At 37.0% G+C, this 20,209-nt stretch overlaps 1 long non-coding RNA gene across 1 annotated transcript in view; it reads left to right on the plus strand.

Moving 5' to 3' along the window:
* The first annotated feature begins 13,143 nt into the window (after positions 1 to 13,143).
* The window catches only part of LOC131383206 (uncharacterized), a 36,402-nt gene continuing 29,336 nt past the window's right edge, over positions 13,144 to 20,209 (plus strand). The window contains exons 1-2 of the long non-coding RNA XR_009213031.1: positions 13,144 to 13,222; positions 15,854 to 15,919. This is a non-coding gene — a long non-coding RNA (uncharacterized LOC131383206). The remainder of the gene's footprint in view (positions 13,223 to 15,853; positions 15,920 to 20,209) is intronic.

Below are 20,209 nucleotides of genomic sequence, written 5' to 3' on the forward strand. Positions count from 1 at the left end.
GATTTCTGGGTTCATCTTCATACTTAGATATCCTAGATGCCTAATAGGCGTCTTACAACTTATGTGTCCGTAGAACTCTTGGTCTTTCCTCCAAAAGCAGTTGCTTCCCTGATTCTCCATCTCAATTAGTAACAACTCCATTATTCCCCTGGCTCAGGTCAAAAATTTTGTTTCTTCTCTTTCTCTCACACACTAACTCTAATCACCAATAAACCCTATAGACTCTATCTTCAAATTCCAATGATTCTTCACCACTTCCTCTGCTATAACAATACCGCTCATGCTCCTCTCTCCTCCAGCTACTTACCACATTACCCTAATTGGTCTTGTTCTCCTCTTCCCTGTTAATACATCAGGTCACATGAAATCTCCTCAAAATGCTCATGTATTAGTCTGTTTTCACACTGCTATGAAGATACTACCTGAGACTGGGTAACTTATAAACAAAAGAGGTTTAATTGACTCACAGTTCTGCATGGCTGGGCAGGCCTCAAGAAACTTACAATCACGGTGGAAGGGGAAGGAGAAGAAAGTGCCTTCTTTCACAGTGGCAGGAGAGGGTGAGTGCAGGGAAACTTCCACTTTTAAGCCATCAGATCTCAAGAGAACTCACTCTTTATCACAAAAACAGCATAGGGGAAATCACCCCGATGATCCAATCACCTCCCACCAGGTCCCTCCCTGGAGACGTGGGGATTCCAATTTGAGATGAGATTTGGGTGGGGATGCAGAGCCGAACCATATCAACCCAAATGCTTCCCACTTCACTAGGATTAAAATTCAAAGCCCTTAGAATGGTCTACAGGGTTTTATAAGATACTGCAAGATTCTGTAAGCCTATAAGGTACTGCACCATCAGTATACTCCCTCCAACATAGGTCTTTCTCTGTCTCAGCTCTTCTCTTGCTGTGATTCTTCCTGAGTGCTAATTCTAAGCATGCTTGCTTTCCTACTGTTTTTGAAACAAGCAAGGCATCAATAATGTTTTGCCCCATGGTGATTCTCAGCCCTGGCTATCTCACCTCATTCAGAACTTTGCTCACCTGATTCAGAGAGAGAGTAATTTCTTGACTATCTGAATTTAAATGAAAACCTGACACTCCCCTCCCCATTGGTTTGGCATTCTCTATGCACTCTCCTTGGTTATTTTCTCGCTACAGTACTTATTAGCATCTAACATACTTTGTGTTTTACCTGCTTATTTAATGTATTGTCTATCCTCTACCATTAGAATGTAAGTGCATGAGGACTGCAGTCTGTTTATTCACAACTACTGGAATGGTGTCCAGTGTTTTATAGACGTTTAGTAAATATTTGATGACTGGGATAATGTAGAAATTTTACACTGACTAATCTAGACTAAGGAGGCTAAAATTATCTTGTTTATTTTCTTATAATTTTTGTTCCCCCCACCCCACAATATTATTGCTGAATAAGAGCAGGGATCTTCCTTTATGTTCTCTGATACATACCTAGAAAATGGGGAACACCTAGTGTGCGGCAGCTGCATGAATGACACATTCGGCTTCGTTAGTTATGAGACCCAAGGATCACAATAGTCATTTTCATATTTTTGAAATAATTTTTATTAACTAATGCCAATTTTAAGAGAACATATTTAATTGCCTGTGATTCAATTAGAGATTGGAGCATGTTGAAGACGGAGTTTACCTCTCCTATCCTGTTGCTAATCAGTAAGATTGAGGACTTAAAAGACCTGAAGCTTTCTAAATCTTGCCTGCATTTTATTCTATGAAGAAGAGATACATACTGAGCAGACAAGTATCAGTATCCAGGAGCTGTTCTTTTATGGAAAGTACTTTTTCTTTGCACTGAATACCGTGGTTGGTAATGAGAAATTTATGCATGCTTGTGGTGGCAGATACAGGGGTGGTCAAGTGGATGAGGAAAAAAGAGATGGGGGATATTTAAAGATACGAACTTTGTCACTGGGAGGCAGATTCAGGTTATCTAATTCACTTTTCCACTCTTGTTGGTAGTACCATGAAAGGAACTGGATTTTCTTTCTTATTGTCGGTAAAGTATTTATCTAGAAGTCAGAGAAAAAGCATTGATGTCATTTGGTAGTGTGTGTGTATATTTGCTCATTGTACTGCACAAGTGTCTCTTATTGATGCTTTTTTTTTGTTTCTTAATTCATTATAATTCAGTTCCCTTGTTGATTTCCTATATTCCTTTGAAATATATTTATTTAATAATAACACATATCTAAATGATAAAGAACAAAACCTGGTATAAATTTTGTTTTTACATAAAATAAAATTGATGTAGTTCCAAAGTTTACAATGAAGAACTAAAGCTTTTATCTTTAGGGGAATTTAAGGTAGTCACATATTTTTAATATATTTAATACTATAAACAATGACTTACAACTAAAAAACATTGATATGGAATTGTGCCTTAATTCAGCGTATGTTTCCTGGAACTTTTCAACCTGTTTTTCTTTCAGTTAACTAGATTAATTTATTATTTTAAAACCTGTCTACCATTCTCACATTAGAAGATTGATCAGAAAAAAATTGATTTATTAAAACGATGATGAGGAAATAGAAACTACTAATACAAGCAGTTATGTTGCATTTTTCACATCTACGAGACTCCATCAAACATTGCCTAAGATAGATGTGTGTGGAAAAGAATATCTATTTATTGTGATTATTACTATATATAACATATTTATATAAGAATATACATATATACATACATGCATATGTATGTATATCTATCTGTCTATATCTATCATCTGTCTATATTTTGTGGACTAATATGTTTACACCTTTAAGGATTCATTACAGTTTCCCCGGAAGCAAACAGAAAAACAAATAATTAGAAATCAATTTTGAAATCTTCTAACTTCACACAAAACTCAGATGAGCAGAGGAAAAAGCAAATGCAGATTTAATAAATAATTTTTTTTTAAGTAATAGAAGAACCAGTACTCCAACTACCTAAATTTAACTGTTAAAATAAAGTGTACCAGGACATTTAAGGTGTATTTCATTCTTTGTGGGAAAGTATAATTAAATTTGAAAAAATAAAAATTTAAAATTCAAGTAAAAAATTGATATGTGGAAATAACATTTTTTGTAAGCTAAACTTTGATGAAAGTGGACATATTTTTAATACTTTATATTACAACTATTTCAAATGTTTTTTTATTATACTTTTCTGGTGGCCTTTAAGAGTTATAATTTGCCCATTGCACTTCAAGTAAAATGTAGTTTTTATCAGTGCAATAAAGCATTTTCAAAGCAATTAATTTGCATTAATCCATTTGTATTTTTGATGCTGCTAGTTAAATCTTATTTGGCAGAATGTCAGCCAATTCACTCCAATATTCATAATTTTCTTGGCACATGAGTTATAGATATGAGCTTACCTAAAATAAATGTATGGTTTCTCATGATAGCTGGGAAGTATCTCCACTGAAAACCATGTTTACCAAGTAAACTGTTATTTGAAATAACATTTCCTCGTTATCTCAGGATAACACTGTAAATTATATGTATTATTCAGAATACTAAACAAATATTTTCAGGAGCTCATCAAGCACCTGACTTACAGCTCTGAAATTGTCGCAGTGTTACTCCGAGAACAAATCTTGTTTGTGTATATATTATGAAATTAGACTACACCAAGCCCACAGGCAGATACAATCATTCTTTCAACTGTACAATAAATCCTGCTGCTCTGAAAAGGTTGAAAGCCTATTTGCATTTGTCAGAGGTAATGAAATGCATCTTAATAGACTCAGATATGCAGCTTTAATAAGTATCAGCCAAATATAACCATTTGCTGGATGTGATCAGGTGGGCTCCTAACATTAAGCTTTGTTTCTCTAGTTGGCTCTTGTTTAGTTTTCCTGTTTGCACAGAAGCAAATATGAAGCATTAGACTTGCAGGTGGATTGAGCTTCAAAATTATTATCATGTAGAAATGAACAGGAATCGCTTGTTTGTCAGCAAATAAATGCTTAAGAAAAAAAGCCGATATTATGCTAAGGTTTTTGGATCTACTGTTAGATTGATAAGTAAAAATGCCCTTTTTGGCAAGTCTCTGTAATCTCAGGAACAACAGCAACAACAAAATAAATGGAATATGTGTTCCAAGAAGGTTTCCATGATTACCTATAATTATGCAAAGATCTTAACATGCAACTCTGCGGACAGACATCTGGCTTGGAAAGTTTTTCTTTAACAGAAGTTGACATTGGGAAATTTCTATTTTCTTTATTCTCAGATTTTCTAAAGAGTTTTACAATTTCAGATAGATACACTGTATAGACAACCCTTTTTTATACCACAGTAGAACTAAGGGCAATTTCAGAATTAGTATCCTAGCATCACTCATACTATACCAATTGGAAATCTATATCCAAAAGAGAGGAGAGCCTACAGCCACTCCAAAAATGCAGCTAGCGTAAGGATTGACTTGGAAGCTTTGCATGCCTACTTGTTCTAAACAGTGCTTGAGCAGCCTAAACACAATGGTATAAATAAAAATAAACGTCCTTCGGAATAACAAGAACATCATGTTCATCACACCTGGATTCATCCTCATCACAGCTGATGTGTACAGGAATGATTAGAAATCATATAGATACCGATGAGGAGTAAGAGGAAGTTATTTAAAATTCGGCTGCACCTTGTGCTCAAAATATCTCCGTCAGCTTATAGTCACTCTTATAAACAATTTAGGAAACCATGTTTTTTTATACTGAAAACGCTTAATTTTATGAATATTTTAGATACATTTATCCAGATTGAAATTTTTAAAAATGCAAGCATAACATTTTCTTCTCTATTTCATAACAGGTGTAACTAAAAAGTAAACACAAAAAAACCCAACACATGTTACTTAGAAAGTATAGATTTTCTCTATGAAGATAACTCTCTTGTTGGCTCGTCATTGTTTTAGAACACCATACTAATAATTAGGACAGGAATCTGTTTTTGAATAATATAACTTGATTATATCTACCATATTCCAAATCTACAAAACCACAAATCAGCAAAAAGAACCCAGCTCACAAATACTTTGAAACCCATCCTTTATTGACGATGGATCAACAGCATCATATGTTTGATGGTACAGTATGAAACACAAATATCTAAGTAAAGGCCAGTTATCTGGTAAGCTGTCGTCTCTTAGACACAAAGTTAATTTATATTTAGGCACCAAAATCATAACATTGACTTCACTCAAGTTTAAACATGTCCATTTAAACATCAATCTAAATGAGAGTTACATCAGAATTATATATTATTGGTCAATAAATAATAAACGAATGAATGAGAATGATCTATGAGTTAATTAGCTAAACAATACAGGTTTGCAAATAATTTACATGTATACTTAATACTGATTTGACTCCTATTTAATCATCAGTGTTTCTCATGTTTACCAGATAGATTTACTGTTTGATATACAGGTTCTTAAAAAGAAACCTTTTTTCTATTTTTATTACAAGTACCTTTTAATATTCTTATGGCTGGCTATCTTCTGCTGCTGGTAGAAATGTGTCTGATCGTTGTGGTGTGTGCTATAAAATCCTTTTTGAGTGGAATGTTGGCTTCTATCAGTCTTTTCCTTAAGTGTCTATTCTATTTTTCTTTTTCTCATAAAAGGCCTAGCTGGGCTGATGATGCTGCTATTACATTGCTCTTTTCACCATCCTGTTTCTGACTTTTCCGTTAGCACAGATACACCTTCTGTGACATTGCTGAGCAATAGGTATGCTCCTCTGTCTCACCCGGAATACTGCAATTTGTCTTTTTGTCTGTTGACCTTTGTATTTGGAACACTGGAATACTATCTCCTGACTTTGTTTTCTCTGATATACACTGACTTCTAAGTTACTCTGCGACCCATGTTTCCATCTGCCTAAACATAGTTTCCACGTGTCTCCTCCTGAGTTGTATGGTTACTGGGTCAAACGTGTATTATTTTTCTAGTCTTGAAGACCATGTTACGGGATCTTTCAATAGCTCCACTAATCAATTTGACTCAGGAAAAAAACTGCGTCATGTTGTCTGCAGGCTTCCCTTTTCTCTCATTTAAACACTTTGAAATCAAATAACTCAAGAGTTCTCATATTGTGTTCCAAAGATTACTCATTTCAAGTCATCATAACCATATAATAACATAGATCATATTAGTAGATATGACTGCATACATTTTTCTGTGAAGTTAAGCAATTTTGTGAAAGGCTACATTAAACCAAATTAATCAGGTCATTTTAACGTAGAATTTCTCATTGTCTTCAAGATTTATTAAGTTTTTTGTGACTATATATGAACTTTTCAGGAAGATCACACTGCACTTTGTGGAACAGACTTTAAGAAGTGCTTCGGTAGTTGTTTTACTCCTTGCTTTCACTCAGGATTAATACAGAGCAGACTTAAATACAGTCTGTTCTCCCCAGCTTGTTCTTCTATCGGATGAAAAAAGAGGACATTCTAGCAATGAGACAAGATGAAACGGCAATGTCATTACATATAAACATTACATTCTATTTGGGAGCTTAGGTTTCATGCCTTTCTTCGTCAGCTACCACATCTTACTTTATATCTTTTCCTCTCTTATTGTTTCCTTATATCAGTTGTGTGTACCTGTTCTTTAAAAATAGGCTATAGGCATCTTTGAGAAGATCCTGGAATACACTTCCTTCTCTGTTCTGTGGCATTTCACAAGAGTAAAATAAATGTTAAAGTCAAAAGTGCAATAGTATTAAATATTAATTATATTTTAAATACTGATAAGATTGAAACTGATTATTGGGTTACACTTTTCTTTAATAAAAATTCTTTCTATTTCTTTCTTGCATTTTAAAAACTGTTTTCACATATTATCTAAATCCCTAGTGAGTGTTTAGGGAAGGTGATTGAGTGGTAGCTGTTAAAATTTTTGTAATGTTTGATTCTAGAAATGACCAAATAGAAGGTTTACTCTATTCCACAAAGATTGTGAAACTAGACAAATTATATAAAGCTTTTATTTTAGACATTAGACAACATTCCAAGACAGTGCTGTGATTCTTAAAGATAACTCAGAAAGTTAGCTTCACATTCACTGCATTCTGCCTGGAGCCACTTTTCAAACTGTGGTTTAAAAAGTGGAATCTAAGTAGAAGTCAGTAGTCTCTTTGGATGGAGAAATGCACAGATCAGCTTGAGGCTTCCCAGGCAGCTGTATATATCAGCACATGTTACCATAGAGAATAGTCCAGGAACTAGCACGGAGGTACCCTCCACCACTGAACTGTCATACATGTTTTAAGAATCTAAAAGTCTTGGAAGAGAACAACTACTGGTGGCTGTGAGAGGAGCCAAGATTCTGGAAGTTGAATGATGATGGGAGATGCTGGAGATTTAAATGGGCAAGTAGAGAGGTCTCAATGAATATACTAATTATTCAGTTGAGACTCCAGAAAGACTACTGTGGGAAAGAGAGTTTCTGGGGTGCCAGTTGAATTGATCTCCCCTATGTGAGACACCCATGGGAAGCCATGGCGGCCTCTGAGGAGAAAAGTCTCCTTGTTGACTTCATGTCTTTATGCCCCGAGAGCGTAACTGCTCAGCGGCATTCCACAGGTTGCTGGGAGAGAGAACACTCCCTTGAAGCAGGGGAGTATAATCAAACATCTTGGCTCCTCCTGAAACCCGCTCCCACCCATTTCAGTCCTGAGAAGTTGAAGATCTTAGGTAGTTTAGACACACACCTTTGCTCAAGGAAATTTACAGAAACCGCCACTGCTATACATCTTATCGAATGACTCACGAGTTCTCCTTCACTGATTAATCCTTTTCCTCATCGCTTCCTCCCCTTCCCAACTGCCCTAAGAGCAAAGAGCTTGTAAACCAATAAATTGGGCGGAGCCCGAGAGCTGAGGGCCCTGAGCAAGGCTCCGATGCTCTGGTCCCCTGGACCCGCCTTTTAAACGCTTCTTCTGTCTCTTTCTAACTCCTTTGTCTCCGCTGGACTCAGAGTACCCGCTGGGTGGTGTGGGGCTGGTTTCTCCAACAGCTACAGTTTAGGATTGTTCTTGGCCATGCTGTTGGCTGACCCTTTTAAGGTCCCTAGCTGGGGTCACAAAAGAAATGTCCTACCAGCAGAGCCAATCACCTTCATGCTCCAAATGTACATGTCAATTATATAGGCTGACAAAATAACAGCAAACTACCTACCAACCAACCAACTCACCAACAAACAAACAGGAATAATAGCTATGGAAGCTCTGATGTAAATAGCAAACCCAGGAGCATTTGGTTCTCCCCCTTTGAAGAGCAGGATTCCTGGCCCCATCCTCAGTTTTTATTTCCGTGCATCCCTTCTTTGACACTTCTAAATCCAGTCTAGATTTTCCTTCGGCCCTATTGACTAACTTGCTAGTCTTTGCATTCCACAGGAAAACACTTCTAGAAAGGCTCCCCACTTCCATTTTTGCCCCATAGGCATGGTCCCTGGGGACTCTAGCATGCGTTTAGCTCTATAATATTCTTAGGTACCTTTCAGGCTCCTGCCTTACTAGAGCAGCCACTGTACACAGCATGTCTTGCTTCTGAAACTTTAGCTGGCCCATCGGCAACCATAAGCACAGCAAACATAGCTGTTCACATTTGCACTGGTGGGTTCTTCTAAGGAATTGTTGAGCCAGGCTTCCTTCTCATTGACTATTGGAAGCCTTAACAACACATCCAGTGCTCTTTGGATTTTGACTCATAATTATGTTGTGCCCTGATCTATTCGAGGTCCTGATAGGCCATGACCACCTAGTTGTTGGTCCTGCAAATGACGTGCTGCTGCTCCCAGGAGGAAAAATTTCCTCCCGTCATGATGGCCTAAGTCAATTGTGTTCTTTTCAAAATATCATAGCAGTAGAGTAAGTGGAATATTCTAATTGTGGTCATCCATAATTTGCAAAGGGAAGCAGACACACACCACTGGTGCCTCACCATACCGTATACTTGTAAAGAAAAGTTTATGACATGAATTTACAAGGAAAGCAGCCTTACAGCACAGGTAAGCACATGTCAAGGAGTTGCAGAGAGAGATGATGCTCCCATTCAGCTTTGCATAATTGTATGAAATTGTACACAAGAAACAGTTTATTAGATATGTTAGAATAAGAGTTTTCTGGCACTGTAAGAAAGGAAAAACCTCTAGAGGTAAGCAGGTTGTGTAAGAAACCTCGTGTGAGGTTTCTTTGAGATCACTGAGCTCATTCAAAACTACAGTGTTTCTAAAAGGGGGGTGGGTAATGAGCCTCCAGAACCCTTTGCTGGCCTTGGCTCAGCCTTCTACCAACTGCCAATTCTCTCAGACTTCTTGAGAGAGAAATAGAAACTCATTGTCTCCACTTTTAAATGTCTTATGTATTTTTAAACTCTCTCTATTCTGGCTGGTGTATCAAAACTTCTTAGGTTAAAGACTGGAAATAGCCCCCTTGTTTATAAATCCAAAGCACTTTCAATTTTCCTTATTTTGTTTGCCCTTTCTCGGAAATTGGTCCATTTTCTCTTTTTCAAAGTTCATTGTTTCTTTGGTTTTTAATTTTCTTTTAATGTATATTTTTGTGGGCACATGGTAGGTGCATATATTTATTGAGTACATAAGGTGTTTTGATACAGGCATGCAATCCTTTGGCTTCTATGATCTAAGTCTCTCTTTCTCTCAATCTCTCCTTCTCTCTCTCAGTTATTCCCCTATATTCTCAGTATGCCTTTTAGTCTCAATTTCTTTTCTTATATACTTCTCTTTGTTTGTATTTTGGAATAATGGTATTCATTAAAGTCCAAGAGATATATCTCTTCTCTTCCTTCTCTTTTAAGTGATCACATTTACTCTGATGGATTAATAACTCTCTATATGCGTGTAAATCTCACACCTGTACACCCATGCCCAGCCTATCTCATAGTCTCCAGACACATACCTACCTATCTCATGTGTCTAAAACTTGGATGCACCATTTTTTTCTGCTATATTAAACCTGTAACTTTCTTGGTGTTCTTTTGCCCTACAATTTGCTCTTCTACTTAGTGACAAAAATAAAATTATTGTCAATAATATTTGTTTTCTTCCTCTCTGCCATGTGAAATGATTCCTAAGTCCTATTGATTTCAATTCCTCCATATATTTCAAGTCTGTCACTTCTTCTGCACCTGCCTGAATCAGGTTCTCATTAATATCTTGTTTATGGAAAATAACCTTATAATGGAATTCCCTAATTTCAGAATTATTCCCTTCTAAACCATTTTCAGTGGTTTAGCTGGAAAGATTATTTTAGAAATAAAAATATTCTTGTTTAAAATCCTTGAATGTTTCCTCAGTGGTCTGCAGAAAACTGTATACATTTCCAAGCATGACCCTGATACTTCATTGCACAGATCCATCCTGTCTCTCCATGCTGCTTCTGTTGCTATGCCTTAATATTTGTTCTCCAACAACATTTCAGCCTCTGATTTATGTCATCACACACACACACACTCCCTCATGTTCTGTGCAAAGACTATAAACAGCTCCATCTGCCTAGAAAGGCTTCCTCCTGCCCTGTCCCTTTGGCTAGGTTGCCTCTTACCTGTTTTTCAACATTCAGTTCATGTTTTACCTTCTCTGAAATGCCTTTCTCTTTTTCCTTATGTTAAAATTTATTTATTTATTTATTTATTCGTTTTTCTATTTTTAAAGATTGTCTTGGTTACATAGTAGGTGTACATATTTATGGGGTACATAAGATGCTTTGATACAGGCATGCAATGTGAAATAATCACATCATGAAGAATGGGGTGTCCCCTCAAGTATTTATATTTTGTGTTAAAAACAATCCAATTACATCCTTTCAGTTATTTTAAAATGTACAATTATTATTGAATAGAATTCACCCTATTCCGCTATCAAATAGTAGATCTTATTCATTCTTTCTATTTTTTGTACCAATTAACCATCCCCACCTCCCCTCAGGCTCCCACTACCCTTCTCAGCCTCTGTTAACCACCCTACTCTCTATGTTCATGCGTTCACTTGTTTTGAGTTTTAGATCTAACAAACAAGTGAGAACATGCAATGCTTGTCTTTCTGTGCCTGGCTTATTTCACTTAACATAATGATTTCTACTTCCATCCATGTTGCAAATGACAGGAATGCTCTTTCTTTCTTTCTTTCTTTCTTTCTTTCTTTCTTTCTTTCTTTCTTCTTTCTTTCTTCTTTCTTTTTCTCTCTCTCTTTCTTTCTTCCTTCCTTTCTCTCTCTCTCTCTTCCTTCCTTTCTCTCTTTCTTTCTTTCTTTCTCTCTCTTTTTCTTCCTTTCTCTCTCTCTCTCTCTCTCTTCCTTCCTTCCTTTCTTTTTTTCTTTCTCTTGCTCTCTTTTTTTTTTTTTTTTGACAGTCTCACTCTGTCACCAGGCTGGAGTGCAGTGGCCCCATCTCAGGTCACTGCAACTTCCGCCTCCTAGGTTCAAGCAATTCTCCTGCCTCAGCCTCCTGAGTAACTGGGATTACAGGCATGTGCCACCACGCCCAAGTAATTTTGTGTTTTTGGTAGAGACGGGGTTTCTCCATGTTGGTCAGGCTGGTCTCGAACTCCCGACCTCATGTGACCCACCTGCCTCGGCCTCCCAAAGTGCTGAGATTACAGGAGTGAGCCACTGTGCCTGGCCTGGAATGCCTTTCTTTTGACATCACATATACCATGTGCTGTATTAAGTGAACTGAAATTTTTTTTTTTTTTTTTTTTTTTTTTTTTTTGAGACGGAGTCTTGCTCTGTCGCCCAGGCTGGAGTGCAGTGGCGCGATCTCGGCTCACTGCAAGCTCCACCTCCCAGGTTCACGCCATTCTCCTGCCTCAGCCTCCTGAGTAGCTGGGACTACAGGCGCCCGCCAACACGCCCGGCTAATTTTTTGTATTTTTAGTAGAGACGGGGTTTCACCATGTTCGCCAGGATGGTCTCGATCGCCTGACCTCGTGATCCGCCCGCCTCGGCCTCCCAAAGTGCTGGGATTACAGGCTTGAGCCACCGCGCCCGGCCGAACTGAAATTTTTGGCTTAGTTTCCTTGTACATAAAATGGGAGTGACAGTGTACTAATAAGAATATATTAATAAATTGATAATTATAAGGTATGTACCTTGAGTAAATAACTTTACCTACTTTTAATGAGCTTTTCACGTGCTACAAATAGTAGTAAATTTTATATGGGAATTCAATGTTAAAAACTTTGCTTGTTTAGTGAAAAGATCAACACATAAGCCAAGGGTGAAAGTTGAGCTTAAATAATGTTTCATGAGATAATATTATGTACTTCATCCAAGTTTTCTCAGAATCTGGCAGAATCAAGGGTAAAATTTATGTATTTCTTTGGTAATTAGTTACCTTTTGCTATTAAAATTATTCTAAATTTGCATATTTCTCTTTCTAATTTCGTGTATCTCCCATCACAATTGCAATTATTTTGTGTTCTCAGGATTTATCCTGTTGTTATGTTTATCTTTCTGCTATTTTTTACACCCTATTTCTTGAGTCTCACATCTCTAGGGCAGCCTCGTAATTTCTATTATTTGTATATAACAGAAGTGGGTTTTTATTTACCTCTCATTTTGAGGTTTCTAATAATGCCAAAGGAGTGTTTTATTTTTACCTTTCTAGGAAAGGTAATGTGTTGTAATGTGTTGATCTTTTTTGAAATTATGTCTTTTGCAGTAACATGGATGGAACTGGAGGCCATTATCATAAGTGAAATAACTCAGAAAGTCAAATACTGGATGTCATTGTAACAAAACTGCACTGCACCTCCTAAATCTATAAAAATAGTAGTGAATCTTGCAGGTAGTCTCATTGCTTATATAGCTATTAACCATAACACCTAAGTCTTTGTTTTTGCACAGGGAAAATATGGAACTCTAATTTCAGTGAAGGGATTTCAGCTGGTTAGTAACTCAGTGACCCACTCACAAGAGAGAACACCTTCTCCTCTCCCTCCCGACAAACCGAAGGAGGTGACTTTATATGAGGGATATATTTGACTTGGCTTCTCCTAGAAAGAGATGTTGACATTATCTGCAAGTGATTGTGTTCTTTTGCTTTTAAGCCTCATTTACTATTTTCTCTTCTTTCTTTCTTCCTTGTCATAAGGCTTGACTCCTGAATCACATTCCCCATATTCATCGCTTGGTAAAAACAATAGATCTCATCAGGATTGTGTTTCAACAGGTAGGTTTTCCTACTTACTGTATTTTCTCTCATAAGTCAAATGGAAAGAAATAGTTTCTTATTGTTAAAAAAAACCACATTTTGTGGTAACAAAGTTGAAAGGAATTTTAGCAACTGCAAATGGCTTCTAGTTACCTAAGGGTCTCTATAGAATTAAAGTAACAATTTTAATACCTCTGTTTATGTGTGCACCTGTGTGTGCACATGCATATGTATATTGTCATGTTTTGTTTCTAGAATGTGTTAAATTAACATCACCATTCTGGCTCATTTTACCTATGAATAAATAGGTCAGTTTGTGGCATACTGGAGCATAGATCCATGTCTCTGTTCTCCTAGACCAACGTGTCTTCCGCCACACTATACATATACAGTTGTCTCTGATAGCTGTATCCTTTGCAAGAAGGTCCAACTTACATTTATGTGATGTCAATTATCCTGGCAGCTTCTCTGCAATGAGCAGCCTGGCGTCTGTTCCTTGACAATATGTTGAGTGGTATTTGCCAGAAAGAAGCTTTATCAGAAACAAAAAGGCAACGGATATGCTAATTCACCAGTTACCATAATCCACATTCCCATAATGTACCTCAAGGACATTGTCCCATATTTTTATCTAGAAACCTTTGGCACATGTATCAACTCTGGGTCAATGTACCTGCTCCACTGACATCCCTGCATCAACTTGGATTGCACAAAGGTACAATTAGCCTACAGGCTGCATGTATTCTAATTCTGAATTATGAATCTCAAGTGGAGCTTATTTTGCCAAATTTGACTCTGGGCTCAGATTCTGGCTTGACAGTTTCTAGGAACCTTCATGGTTTCCCTTACTGTGAATGAAGAGTATATGAGATTTGAGGAATTTCTGCGTATGATCCAGACAAAATTGAGGTTTCAGATCTCCATATGGGTGAGCCTTTTGGGTGAGCCTTTTGGTGAGCCAGGTTTTACTGAAGCAAGAGTATCTTCTATTCGAACCTTCACATTTAGGATTTAGGGTCATAACTTAATGCTTGTCACGGAACTAAAGACATTGTCTCTGATTCATGGTCACCAGTGTAAAATTCCAAGAGGTTTTCTTTCAAGCTGTCTGAATTGAGGTTGATGACATTGTGCATATCCAGGTGTTGATGGATCTTTCCAGTCACTTCCAAGCATACTCCTATTAAGCACTGCTAGCACTGAGAAAATTTAATGTTATTAACGATAAAAACTTCCAGGGTCCACCTTACTCAAACACAGTTGAAAGAATGACTTTCCTGAGGGTTGGTGCTGTTCTTTATTAATGGGGGTTATATTTGTATTAACCATTGACATTCATCTCCTGTGGTTTTTCTGGAACACGAACTATTTTATAAATTAAATACTAGATTTCAGTATGTATATTTCCTTCTCCCTAAACAAACTTTCCCTCCCTCCCTTCCTTCTTTCCTCCTTCCTTCCCTTTTTCCTTCCTTCCCCTTTTCCTTCCTTCCTTCCTTCCTTCCTTCCTTCCTTCCTTTAAGGGGTTTTGCCGTCAGTTTGTATTTCTTTCAAAGGGTTAGCTGTGGTATCTGCACATAATTCTGCCAGAGCCTGAGCCGACATTGAGTATTTTCAAGAGTGAACGTGTTTTGTTGTTACAAATCAAATAATGATAAGCCTTTGTCTTGAGTGCAATTTATGTAACCTGTTTTAATAGATGACAGGGATTATATGGTCAAATGAACTCTTTTTGATCCTTAACCCTTAGCTTAGCCTTCTTTATAACTAGAGATTTGAGATACTACATCTTAAGCAGTGAAATTAGTCCTTCACTATAATTCTATTGAAGTTACAAAATGAAACAAAACTTGAGTTTAAAATTAATAAATAACTCCAACTATGTATGGTGGGACTGGAAATAGGGAAGGAATGAGGTTGTGCCTATGGTGTTTATGTGGTAAAAAGAGCATGCATATTTTTAAATTTTAAAAATGTAAGTTTGAATTTCAATCAGGATAATCTTTGAGAGTTGATACACCTTTTAGAGCTTTAAATTCCTTATCAGAAAAAATGGACTTGACAACCCCTATATATTAGAGTTATTTTAAAGATTTACTAATGTATGTTGCATAGTGCCTTTAGAGATAGATAATGAATACTAGCTTCCATCTCTTTCCTTTTCCTCAAAATTTCTTCTTTTACATAAGACATGCATTCACTCACACTACTAAAACATGAATCCATGAGATAATACTGCCTAGGCAAGGTAGGTTTTGTAGATTGACTTAGACCTGTATCAGAACTAAAGAGACATTTGGAAAGCCAAGATTTTATTTTCTGTGAATAAATATGTTTTATTACCAATTGCAGCAGGATTGCTCCAGCCAGCAGGCTCTCATCTGAGTTCCTATGGCATACTTCTGGATAGACTACAAGGGTTTAAATCCACATTGCATCACTTTCTAGCATACGATCTCAAAAAGCTAACTTATCCTTTCTCTGCCTCAGTTTTCTCGCTGTAAAATATCATTTAATGACAGTACCTTTCTCAGTAGAGTTAGTATGAGGATAAAATGTGCCTAGCTCTTTGAAAATGGTAAAAAGGTGATTTGCTATATTTTGTATTATGGTAATATCAACTTGGCCATGTGTCTGTTTTTCCAATAGATGCAGATGGATATCCTCCTGTGTTGGCCCCCTCTACATCAGCAGTCTTGCTTCATATGTGAAGTAGTGAGTAGCAGAGGGGTATTTAGGCCAGTTCATGGGCCCTCCCTTGAGATTTCATACTTCAGAAAACAAGTAACAATACAAGAAGGGGTGCTACTGACATATTAGATGGTTTGTTTTTTTTTGAGAATCAATGATAAATAAGCAAGAAGGTATCTCATCCATGATATCTGCATTCCCTCTTTCTACAATTTCCATCTTTTGTTAGTTTGCTCTAGGACATCTATTGACAGGAGCAATGGCTGACATGACTAATGTTAGCATAAATTGCAGGGTCAGAGAAGTGAGGCAATCCCTCACCTTCCCCACATACGATTAAAAAGTAACCATGCAAGAATGGGATGATTACAACTTGCCTAATGATTATGTTCAGTCCCCAGTGGTCTTTCTATACTAATCATTAGTATACCAGGAAATGCAACTAGTAGAATGTCAAAATACAATTAAACTTTTTGTGCCGTTTCTAGTATAAATATACAAGCAATATAATGTTTACAATGGTGAAGAAGGAGGATTTTATCTTTCATCAGCAGCCAGGGATTTAGAAGAGTGATGTGTGAAAGGTAAAAAGAGTAAAAAGTAAATTGTCCTTTATCAATAACTTAAATTAAGCCTATATGTAAAGAGAAGATACCTGTGTAAAAATACAAGTATGTGGACACATATAGAAACACACACATATCTGAATAAGTTTTTAACTGATAACAGAGTGGGTTTTGGCAGACAGTACTTCAGATGTTACTGATTAGAAGTAATGAGGCTGAAACTAGTAAAACTTTAGGTGACTCCTAAAGTTTATATAACTGTTAGTGGCAGACCAGGTTTTAAAATTCACTCCTTGATTCCATTAAGTCCTAGAGCTTAGTCCATTAAGCCATGCTACCTTCATTTAACACCTATTACCAGACCTTTTCCATGCTTAGCATTCAGTGTTTGAAGTAACTAAATGCAACACAACTGAAGTGGCATATTCTTGGATAGATGCACACATATTTGCATATAGATCTCTACTCTTTTATTTGCCATAAGTTTTAAGCTTATAAATTAATAATGGTCCTATATAGCTAAGGATTTCTTTTTATGTTGTCAAATGCTTTCTTCCATGATTATTTCCAGAGTGACTGATGTTAATTTTGCAGCCTGTGTAGGCTGAACTGATATCTCTTAAATCGCAGTGCTTGATAAAGGGAGGAGGTTAATAAGGCGTGGGTCATTACAATTGTAGACCCATTCTAATTTATACTAATGACTAACGGGACTCATAGCAAATAACAGTCTGTGAATTGGAAAGTGAAATTGATTAAAAACAATGAGATTCATGTGTTTTGGAACCACACAAAGAGAATGATAATTTTGGTGTCATCTATCCGTGATAGAGAAACTGTCAATACAGAAAACAGAGGATTGCTTGTGAATAATAGCTTTTGTGAATAAGGATATTCACAGACTCATAACAAATCAGGTTCAATTGCGGTGAACTCTACGAGAGTGTGGCTGTGGTCTTTATCCTACAGTTTTGAGGAAATATTTTCTGAAATAAAGGATAATCAGGTGGGGTATTTTTGTTATATGGAAAATGTTAGTTTTTGTCATAATAGGATTTGACCTATAGATGAAGTACAGTTTAGTTACATTTTTTTGTGAATCAGCCCATATATATTCTTATTAGGGTTTCTCTTTTATTAAGAAATATCGGGAACAGCAGAAGCCATGTAATTAAAGGGAGCCTGAGGTTTCAAAGCACCTATTGAGAATTATCCTTCCCCCACAAGCCCCGAGGAAAAGTAGAACTGTTGTCCCTTAGAACCATTTAGAAGGAGGTGGGGAAAATCCATGCTTCTGTAACTGCAAAACAAGTGGATTTACTCTGTTGACTTTTCCTGACTCCACGAGCTTTTGATATTATCCACTGATGCTAGCTTGTAACTCTGTGTGTGTGTGTGTGTGTACATGCACACGAATATGTGTTTGTGTGTTGGGGATTGGATATACACAAGGCGAATCTTGAGAAATTAATTTTATGCTCTTCACTAAAATAAGCCTATCTTATGGCCACATAACATACAACACACTTAAAGAGGATGCTTTGGCCAAGCGCAGTGGCTCACGCCTGTAATCCTAACACTGTGGGAGGCCAAGGCGGGCAGATTACCTGAGGTCCAGAGTTCGAGACCAATCTGGCCAACATGAGGAAACCCCATCTCTACTAAAACTACAAAAATTAGCTGGGCGTGGTGGTGCGCAACTGTAGTCCTGGCTGCTTGGGAGGCTGAGGCAGGAGAATCACTTGAACCTGGGAGGTGGAGGTTGCAGTGAGCCGAGATCACGCCAGTGCACTCCAACCTCGGCAACAGAGAGAGACTCCATCTCAAACAAAAAAACGAACAAACAAAAAGAAGATGCTTTAGTTCTAACATTAGCCATGCTGAATAAGTGCAAAAAGAATGGAGAGAAAACACACTTTTAGGTGTGGAGTGATAATCGTTTCTCAGTGTCCTCACAGTGTTAGATTGGTTTTTGCGAGGCTGGCTGAGAAGCTCTTGTAGCCTCTAATTACAGTATTTATTATCAGTCTTGGCTTAATACAGAGGTACCAAAATTATGTTGCTTTGGTGTTAATCCCAGGTCTGTGATACCATCTCTGGACAGTTTGCGCAGACTATTTAGGAGAGAAGAGGGACTGAGGTCCTGGGTGGGTGGTGTGGGCAGCTGTGTATTATTTAACCCTAAAACCATCCCTTCTGTCACAGATGGAAGACAAAGATCCACAGTGGGAAAATTCAGAACGATAAACCACAGTGTTGAGAAGTGAGTCCTTTCAAAGAGGTGGACTGAATGAAGGCTTTTCTAAAGAATGAGTCATCTGTTCTTGGGGGAGCAAAACAATGACTAATTAATGAAGAGCTGAGCGTGTGTGTACCTATAGGTGTAGATGTAGGTGCACATATGGAGAGGGACAGAGAGAGGGGAAAGTGAGCACAGGATCCTACCATGTGTGCAGCGTCAGTTAGTTCTGCCTGAGAAATCATGCCCGTTGTGTTGAGAGGGATGCAGGATAACTTGGGACTAAATATGGATAAGCTGGGTATGTAGTTCTTAGGGTATCAAGTAGATAGTTCCTCTGGCCCACTATTGTGGAGGGTATTTAGACAAAAAGTAACATTCAATTGAAAATATTTCCCACACAGGCTGCCTGTCTGAAGACGATTTACACCAAAACACAAAATAAAACAACCCCCCAGTCCTTGCCTAGAATCACATTGCTTGACTTGGAACTAGATATTCCAATCTTAGCAGTATTCAAGTGGGGGTGAACCTCTGAAAATGTCACACCTGGGTAGTTACCAGTGGCGAAAATCTCTCAAGACATGATTTGATTTGAAAAGTAGAAATATCTTTCCCCTCACCTCCTCTCTCTTCTCCTCCTCATCCTCTTCTTCTTCCACATCTTCTTCTTTAAATAGGTTCTTTTGTTAGATTTCTTTTTATCAAAATATAAATATGGAGAATTGATTACTTGGTAATCATATTACTTTATGAAGACGAAAACATCTGGTACAATTCCCCTTTACCTTCCAGAGGAACCTCAACTAGAAAGCTTTGATTTACCAGTTATTTCTTAATTCATAATAATTCACTACATAATGTAAAATTGCAAGGAGCATGTTATAAAAGTATCTTTCCTACACCGTCTACCAATTCTTTTCTTCACAGAAATACATTTTATAGCAGTTTTCTCATAAGTACGTATATGTATTTGTCTCTTTTTATGAGTTTAATTTTCTCACTAGAAATATGTCAATGAATGTTAACATTTGAATACTTAAAAGACATATAATCATTATAAAAGATGAAGAGTTATCCTTAATCTTACTTCAAACTCCATCACCCCTACTTGCCCCAGGGACCCTTTGGGTACTTATTTTATATATTTCTAGGTTCTTAGAGTGGATCTTTGTGCCTTGAAATTAGCACATTGATAGCTCCAGTAATTTATTTATCAACTTCAAGAATGTCCTTTTTAACCTATCCTTCTCCTATCACTGGTTATATTACCATTTGTATGTTGTCTTTGTTTTTAGCATATATATTCTTTCACCATTACCATAGTTGTTTAGCCTTAGTTCTATAATTTAAAGGTTTTTAAGGCTCATCATCACATTTTTATTATTTTAAAAGTATTTTTAATTATTTTAACTTTTAATTTCAGAAGGTACAAGTGCAGGTTTGTTACCAATAACAAGTTCTGAAACTGAGGCAGTAATAAGTAGCCGACCAAGCAAAAATAGCCCA

This window comes from Hylobates moloch, unplaced genomic scaffold (genome assembly GCF_009828535.3).
Source record: "Hylobates moloch isolate HMO894 unplaced genomic scaffold, HMol_V3 SCAFFOLD_4, whole genome shotgun sequence".
NCBI classification, from domain to species: Eukaryota; Metazoa; Chordata; class Mammalia; order Primates; family Hylobatidae; genus Hylobates; species Hylobates moloch.